Consider the following 9,247-nt stretch of genomic DNA (forward strand, 5'->3'; position numbering starts at 1 on the left):
TTGACCGTTTTTTCACTGAACTACTCGAACTTTTTGTTCGAAAAAGCGGAAATAGCTCAGTTCGAGAGAGGGTTGAGCTTCATCGGTTAGTGTGCACCAAAGGATGAGGTTTCTTTCCCGTCCTACAAATTGAAACCGTTCTAGCTTGATACTGCGATATCGTCAAATCATCCAACGGAGCATGGAAACCATTTCGGTGGCGGTAATGGCCTCCAGTAGTTTTCTATGGAACCATACCACTATGGTCATCTATATGATTAGACCGTGCCGCTTCACTAGACTTTCCTGAACCATCCATTTGATCCCCACGGTCGTGACACCACTTTCTAAACAAAAGTTTCCAAAATCCAATGCGGAACCAAGCAGTAAGAGAAATTCATCATGGTAATTATAGTAGAAAACCAAAGTGGAACGGAGAGAACGGAGAGTCAGTTACAATGAAAAAATTGTTGAGGAATCATGTTGAAAGAACAACATTCTGTGTCATAAATATCGTATATAGAGATTTTTCATGTATCGACGCTTTTGATTCAATTATGAAAGTACGCTGTACTGGACTTGCACCCCTAGTTACGCAGAAGTGCAAGCACAGAAGCGGATGACCGGACCTTACCAACATACTCAAAAAAGTATTCTATACTGGGGTCTGTGCTCTTGACAAGCAGTGTTTCCAGTCTAGCTGTGTCAAATCGGGTGTGAAGTGTCCTTCTAGGTTCTGGCTGGTAGAGCAGAGGACTGAAAATCCTCTTTAGTTTCACGCATGGGACTCTAAATCCCAATTGCGCTAGCTCTGTGGTTCGATTCCACAACAGAACGAACAATGAATGAATGTGGGCGGTCAACCAGGTAAGCCTGTGCCCAGGAAAGAAAGGACTAGGGAGGGATTGAGAGAAGCTTTCACAGTGGAAAATGAAAAAAAGCATATCGTTCTTAGAAATTGTGGAATTTGACTCAGTTAGAGCTATGGTTTAGCATCAAGAGGGAAGTTTTGTAAAAGCAACAGGAAGAATTGCTCAGATACCCGTGAGCGTATATAACTTGGGTCGTGTTATAAATGCTCTGGCTAAACCTATTGATGGGAGAGGCGAAATTGTAGCTTCCGAATCTCGCTTAATTGAATCTCCTGCTCCAAGTAGAATTTCCAGGCGTTCCGTATACGAACCTCTTCAAACAGGGCTTATTGCTATCGATTCGATGATCCCTATAGGGCGCGGTCAGCGAGAGTTCATTATTGGGGACAGACAGACTGGCAAAACAGCAGTAGCCACAGATACAATTCTCAAGAAAAAAGGGCAAGATGTAAGAAGAACGAGAGCGAGCCTTCACGAAAGAAAATGCAAGTGAAAGAGAATTGTCAAATTTTAAAAGCTGGTTCTTTTCTTTATGGATCGGTAGATCCATATGTTCTGAGGGGGAGACGAGGTGTAGCGCAGTCTGGTCAGGCATCTGTTTTGGGTACAGAGCCATATTGAATCTGTCACTTGATGTGTATTCACACAATGGGGCCGAAGTGCAAAGCCCTGTAGCCTATCCGCGGTCGAGAAGGCATGCGAAAAGCGCGCACAAAAGAAAAAGAAAGCTAAAAAGCTTATTTTGCAATCCATTATCTTTGGTATTCTTCTCTATTTAGATCATATTATATAGCTATTTCACAGGTTTTATTTACATACCTCAGTCATGTTATTTGTCTAGCCTTCAATCAGAATAGCCTCTCCACCGGTTCCGAAGATTCTTTCGGCATCAATGTGCTTTTGGAATCTTCCTATGAAACAAATAACATTCTGGAACAGTTTAGGACAGAACAGGCCTCAGTAGAAAGCGAGCTTTTTTCGCGTATAGCCACCTCGAAGCCCAATTAGCGCACGGGCTGCCCCCTCAACTCAACCCTGACGAGTACGCAAACTTGGTCAGGGAGCATTTAGACGGTGCAGTTAGTATTGACCACTACCGCCAAGTCCATAATTCACAAATTGATGAAGTCCACATAATGGAGCTCAAAAGCCGATTACCATCTACTTTTTTAGCATCTTGAAACCGCACATAAGAAATATTATGAATGAATCACCTTTACAATAACATACGAGAGACAGCTTTCTATTTTGTCGAACAACAAGTCGAACCCAATGAACAATTCCATTCAAAGGAATGTTCTAGAGTTTTTTCCACTATATTCGCGATATTTAACAAAATGGAATAAATTCTTCACGATTTCTAGAGTTCCGGGATTACTTCACTGATATCGATTTTCGCCTAAGCACGGCCTCTAGGTTAGTTCAAAGTGTAATACAACGAACTATCGATACACCGAAAACGAGTCAAGATGGATACATAAAATGGAGACATCGTGGATTACCCAAATTGGGACGACGATAGGACATTTCACTTTCTTTCGCAATATTTCTGATCATGACTCAACCACTAGGAAAGGGGATTGCTTACTCTCAGCCACGTTTTCGCTTATGCTTAGTCAAGTGAGGATTCCATTCGAAGTAACGTAACAGGAGCACCATCTTCAAAACTTCTCGGGATCCGGAGTTTTTCGATAAAAGGTCCCATCCTTCAATATCATGATTGGGTCAACCAGGCCAGATCATAAGTGAAATAGTTTGATCGGGTCGACCAGGTCAGGCCCGATCATGAGTGAATAGAAATCGAAAACGTACATAGCTGTTCCAGCGGAAATACTTTGTTTAATTCTACCACTTCTACTAGGAGTAGCCTTTTTAGTGCTAGCCTGAACGTAAAGTAATGCTTTGTGCAACGTCGAAGGGTCCTGATGTAGTGGGGATCATTCGATGTTACAACCTCTAGCAGATGGTTTGAAATTGATTCTAAAAGAACCTATTTCACCAAGTAGTGCTAATTTCTCCCTTTTTAGAATGGCTCCAGTGGCTACATTTATGTTAAGTCTGGTCGCTTGGGCCGTTGTACCTTTTGATTATGGTATGGTATTGTCAGATCCGAACATAGGGCTACTTTATTTGTTTGCCATATCTTTGCTAGGTGTTTATGGAATAATTATAGCAGGTTGGTCTAGTAAGACGGGGGGCGGCGTTCGGTCGCCTATGATATACGGACCAATTGGTCAAAATGGGTTTGTGCCGCAGGTGTTGAACGATCTACTCTACACAGGTGTGGGCTTACAGGGCTAGGGCTCATAAACCCTTTCTTCATTCATCAAGGGGTCGGTCACTTTTCGGGCCGGGATCGAGAAGTGGAAGTCATAAAAAAGAGATGTTTTCTCTTCGCACCTCATATCAAGAGGAAAGGTAGCTTGTCAAGCTGGTCTCACTATTGGAAATTCTAGCTTTTTTTTTTTTCACCGGCTCTTCTTCTTTGTCAACGCTACTAAGGACCTGACGGTTCGCCTACTTGATGGATGAAAGAACATGAGAAAGGGTTCTAAAATAAAAGGCTAGAAAGTCTACTACAGTACAGTCAAAGTCAGCGGCTGAGTTTGCCTAGCCTCGCCTACTCATTTTTGTAGGCGAGCGAGTTAGCGAAGAGGCTTAGGGATAAGAGAGTGTCGGTGCGTACGTAGCCTTCATTCTACTACGCTACACAAAGTCACTTAGCTCGACGTTAATTAAGAGAGTAAAGGAGGAATACCCTACATAGAAGAACCACAGTTCGCTTACAAAGGTATAACCTTTAGCTCCCCGGGGCTAAGCTGCTTCGCACCACTGATAGTTAATTAAGATTCCATTTCAAAGGCGCTACTTTGTTTCGCAAGCCTTTGTCATTGTCAGTCAACTAAGGTTGGCCCTCGGCCCCCTGCGAATCCGTAAATCAGAGAGCATGCCGCAAAAAAAAGGATGGTCCCCTATGCATTTCATTCTTTCCGGAACGCAAAGAATTAAAGTACCTGACCCCCCATCATGGTGAACCTCTCCTTGTGATCGGGATGAGGTAGATGCCTCCAGCCGGGGCGGATCGAATCGGAGTTTCCTTAGGTAGCCACCGACCTACAGTTCTCCTTAAACTTCTATGCTTGGTGGAAAAGAAGCGAACAAAGGTACGCTCGCTTGCTGTCTTGTTCTCTGCCGCGGACTGGGGATCGCTCGCCAGCTAGGCCCTCTAGAAAAAAGTTGGAGCAACATTGTATGAGAACATATTACCCATCTTCGGGGACAAGGGGGGAACGACCTCTCGATCTACTTACTGCAGCCCAGGACGGGCGTCGTCGTCTAGGCGTGACTTCTTGTTTTGATCTCCCCTACGCCTAGGACGTTGTCTGGGCCAAGAGCCATAGTTAGTTGCTGTTTCCATTTGGTTCTTCTTTCTCGTTGTTGATACCGGCAAGACCCAGCCAGATGATGATGTCTGCTGGTTGGTAGTGAGAGGACTCTTAGTACCCGCAAAAAAACGGCGCTGGTGAAAAAAACAATCATTTGATTTAGTTTCTTGCTCTCCCTTAGCAGCGGGAAAGGAGTCTATCTATCTGCCTAGCTTTGGTAGATTCCCCCCAACGCAATTCAAAAACGGAAAATTCCACGAATCCTGAGGTGGATAAGTCCGACGACTCAGCAGCAGTGCGGAATTGAGTTTCTGGTCCGGTGGATCTGATCTATAGTTAGGGGGCAATACATACCAAAAGGTTGAAGAAGGAAGGCGCAGTATATAACCAACCCACCCATAGCCGGTCTAACTGCTGAGAGAGAAAAGTGCTTTTCTTTCCCTAAGAGTCCTCGAGTACACACAGCTATTGCGGATCCTTTGCGAGATCAGGATTTTTGATTCATAATTTAGAATCAATCCATGTTAGGTCAACATCGAGACAGAGCATCTCAGTTGGCTCTGTCAAGGAAGTGAAACAGGCATTCCTAGGTTTGAGGTTACCATTGGATTGACCCTCAGTCAGGCCTCCGATTCCAAGGAGTTGATTCAGCAAGTTCCCCGCGCTACCCCGCGGGAAGTCTAATCGGATCAATCGGTGGTTCCGTAATGAGTAGTCGAATACACATTGAGGGGGCCTTGCCTCCTCCTTCCCGCCCACACCTTCATTCTTTTCCTCCTCTGATCTTAGAAAGCATACTAAACTTCACTCCAATCTTTCTCCATTAGCAACAAGAGCAGCTCTATCTATCGGCCCTTGATGAGTAAGCTTAGCTATACCGCTTAGGTTGCAAAGCAGCAAGCTCCCTTCTAATGCGTTATTGCTTGGAGCCTTCTCGCTTAGTAAGCCGCCTTCGGCCCTTCCTCCTTCTTACTCTGTTTGGTATTCGCTCGCGGGTTTGTTTCCAGGTTCTTTCGTTCTTGGTTGGCTCTCTCTATTGTTGTTTGTAGATCGTGCGTCCTGCGCATTGATCCGGCAGCGAGACCCGCCCTGGTTGTAAAGCGAAGCGAGCCGTCCTTCCTTTCATTCGTTGCTTTGTCTTCGGTTTGTTTTTAAACTCGACCTTCTATCGGGACTGTGGTGACGAACCTTACTCCCCTCGGTCAAGTGGTTGACCCGTCTGTCCAATAAGTTTACTAAGTGAATGGGAATCCTATAGTTTGACCAGCCTGGGAAGAGTAGTCAGAGGCAATTCGCTAATATGGAGCTGTTTATATCGGCTTTCTTTCCTAACTAACAGGAAAAGAGAGACATGCGAGTTCGACTCTCGTTCTATCCATGTTCAGCAGTCCCTTTCCATCTTGGTACTGTTGATGGCAGTACCGCTCAACTACGAGATGCTTGAAAGTCGATGTATCAATAATGTTCCCAAGAGTAGCATCGAGCCTCGAAACGGCAAGCCATGCTTCAAGCTAAGTCAGTATGGATCTAATTGATTGCTAAACTGAAGGAACGATCTCTGTCGAAGATTCTCATTCTGAAGCAGGTGCCTAGCTCTGGAAGGATGGACGGGATCATACCTATTTGAATTGAAGAACATTCTGTAACACTTGTTTTTGAGTGGGGAAGGAAAATAAGCACACAAGCGAACAACCATCTAACCGTCAGTCTGAACTCCCAGGATCAGTCCATCAGTAAGAAAAAGCTTCTGTTTCTGTCATTCAGCAGTGGAATGGAATAGTTCGATGGTATTGATCGTCCAACCATTGATTGGAATGTCTATCATGATAAACCGTGTAATTCTATAAGCTAAGCAGATGAGGCAACAAAGAACCTACCGTCCTCTCTGATTGACTTCATCAGAAGATTCCTATGGTCTGGTTTACCTTTCTTCTTTCCTTGCAACCTTGGATCGATATGGTTCATTCCTGGGCTATGCTCTTTCAACGGTTGACAGAAGAGGGGGACGGGCAAGGATGATCAGACTGCTTGGTTCGGTTCGTCAGAGGTATTAAAAAAACCTTCTTTTTGGTCTTTTCTTTCTTGCTGCCACTTTAACAGGTGCCGCTGCAATGAGAGCGTAAGTTGCGGAGTTTTTTCTGGATTATTTTTTTTTGGTGCACTCTTCCTTTTTTTGGATAGAAAGAAGGGTTCAGTGGGAGGGCAAGGGGTAGTTAAGTTTTAGGTTGGCTCTTGTTTTTTACAGACTTTCTTTTCGGTGTAATTTAATAAAGAAGTAGCAATTGTTCATTTCATTTCATTTTTTTGCATTGGTAGTTCTTTTTCATTTGAAAGGGCAAAGGGGGGAAGGGAAAGGATTGACCCTCAGGGATCATATTACTCAAGAAGACTTGGGGAAAATAGCAGGATTGGAAAAGTTCGAAGAGACTGAGGAAGACAAATCCATTGTCGAATCCTGCAGAGTGATAACATCGAGTAGTGGGGGCTGGCTTCCACCCCTGAGAGAGCTTGATTTACCAGAAATCCCGCCGAGTCCTAGTGGGCCTAGATTCCGCGATAAGTTCCGAGAAATGGAGGAAATGATGCATTCAAAGTTCGCAGAATTGCAAGAAAGAAAAAATCCTTGAAAGAAAAACCAAACAAGACCAGATGTTCCCTATTGTTATCGGGAACGAGACTAAATGTTCGGCCTTAATGAGATGGACCTTGATTCCTCTCCGGCCAGGAAAAGATGCGGCTCCTCTTTGTTCTACTACCTTCATCCTCGGGTGAAGCCGGTTGGCTCACCAAACAAGATATATACTGTGAAATCATTGGTAACCATGCCTAACGGTCGGTCATCTAAGCTATCGGCCAAGGCAAGTGAGAGTTGTTCAAGAGTTGGGGGCATATCTTTAGCTCGAGCAGCATCCGCTCCCGAAATGTGAGTTAAGCTTTAAGAAAAGAAGAAGAGCTACGAGTGGAACAGCTTCTTCTATTCCTTGTTGGCCTCCAGCTCCTTCTGTCCCTCAATCCTCTTCTCTGCCCTTTTTTTACTATTATGCGTGGCATGCCCCCTGTTCGTATCTTAATAGGGCAACCTTCTCTTGCAAACAATCCCTTCGTCGCTAACACCGGTAATGCCCCATCCCTTTAATACTACCTTCGAGGAATTTCTCTCGCGTCCCTGTAGTGATAAGAGCGCATTCTCTAACAGCTTTGAAGCCGAGGCAGCCATCCTCTTGCCAATCCTAAACAAAAGAAAGAAAAGCCCTACCCGCCTTCATTGGTTGAGTAAGGGGCATTTACCTATCAGTCCTAGTCCTAAGGCGCAATCGGAGCACTAAGCCCAATTACAGCTTGACTCCGTAAATTAGACCTCATTCTCCTAGTCCTATTCCTAATTGTTATTTCGGATTCTGTGCCTGGGTGGTATCTTCTTACTATTGATTCAACCTCTTCGGGCAAACGTTGTCACTTCCTTGCGGGGCTCGGCGGCGGACGGTGTCCGGTCCGATCCGGACACGTCCGTCGGTGGCGGGGGTCGATCTCTTTTTTTTTAGGAGGAGGACGGGGAGAAATGTGAGATCCGAATGGAGGGGTGTATAAATAGGCATAAGTGGAGTTAGGGGTGTATAAATAATTATGTGAAGGCCTGGCTTATTAGGGATGATAGACTACTCATATCAATAAGGAATTCCTTCTTTTCCGGGAGCCCATTCGGACAGAACTCCAAAGTTAAGCGTGCTCAGCTTGGAGTAGTGTCAGGATGGGTGACCGACCGGGAAGTTGCTCCCGGGTGCGCACGAGTGAGGACAAAGTGCGCAGAAAAGACTAGTATTGATCTGTGGGGCCAGTCTAGATCCCGCCAGGAGTAACGACCACCGGCGGGTGTGTCCGGGGCGTTACAAGTTGGTATCAGAGCCGACCCTCGCGGTTACATGGATGGTTGCGGACAGGTGCGTGGTCATGTTGTTCATGACGTTTGTGACCCGTCGTGGCACCCGACATGGCACATGTACCGAACTGGAAGCACAGACGTTTGTGCTAAGAGGGAACGTTCTTGTGGCCCGACGAGGACGTCGGTTCCTCTGAGTGGGGGTGTATGTGATGGCCTGGCTTATTAGGGATGATAGACTACTCATATCAATAAGGAATTCCTTCTTTTCCGGGAGCCCATTCGGACAGAACTCCAAAGTTAAGCGTGCTTAGGTTGGAGTAGTGTCAGGATGGGTGACCGACCGGGAAGTTGCTCCCGGGTGTGCACGAGTGAGGACAAAGTGTGCAGAAAAGACTAGTATTGATCTGTGGGGCCAGTCTAGATCCCGCCAGGAGTAACGACCACCGGCGGGTGTGTCCGGGGCGTTACACTTAACTTTGGAGTTCTGTCCGAATGGGCTCCCGGAAAAGAAGGAATTCCTTATTGATATGAGTAGTCTATCATCCCTAATAAGCCAGGCCATCACAGAAGAGGGGGAAGACTTACCGAAGCTGTTGAAGCAGAGGAGGTGCGCCGCGTTTTTCTGATCCAGTCAGGTTGATGTAGCGGTCAGTGATGAGGCAGAGGTAAAGGTCCACGACGGCGGCGGCGCTCGGGTGCAGAGTCGTCGTGAGGAGGAAGAAGAGACAAAGAGGCAACAGAAGGAAAAAAGAAAGAGATCTTCAGCCCTATTTATAAGGCAAAGAGATAAGCGACAGGCGCGGGAATCAAGGAGCTCAAAAAATGGATGTTTAATGAAGTTGTCGCCTCGATGGTTGGATGCTCATTAATAAGGGGTATCTTCGGCTTCAATAAATAGGTGACGTCATGGCGGTTTACTGCAGATCTGGAGGATGACGTCAGGACGGTTTACAAGATTTATGCGAAGGGGAAGAATTTTTCTAAGTGTTGAAGATTGACATGAACAAGTTCAAATCAATCTGGGGCCTAGTGTTGGGGGATATTACTATTGGACGTAAACCGGCTATAAGAGACCAGATTATCCCCATGATGGTTATTTTATTCAGAGCCCATGAAGACAAGGATGGTGG

At 45.6% G+C, this 9,247-nt stretch overlaps 1 pseudogene; it reads right to left on the minus strand.

Annotated features, from left to right (window-relative positions):
* Positions 1–3,590: 3,590 nt before the first annotated feature.
* Positions 3,591–4,593, minus strand: LOC125553832 (annotated as a pseudogene).
* Between the last annotated feature and the right edge of the window lie 4,654 nt (positions 4,594–9,247).

Source organism: Triticum urartu, chromosome 4 (assembly GCF_003073215.2).
Source record: "Triticum urartu cultivar G1812 chromosome 4, Tu2.1, whole genome shotgun sequence".
NCBI classification, from domain to species: domain Eukaryota; kingdom Viridiplantae; phylum Streptophyta; class Magnoliopsida; order Poales; family Poaceae; genus Triticum; species Triticum urartu.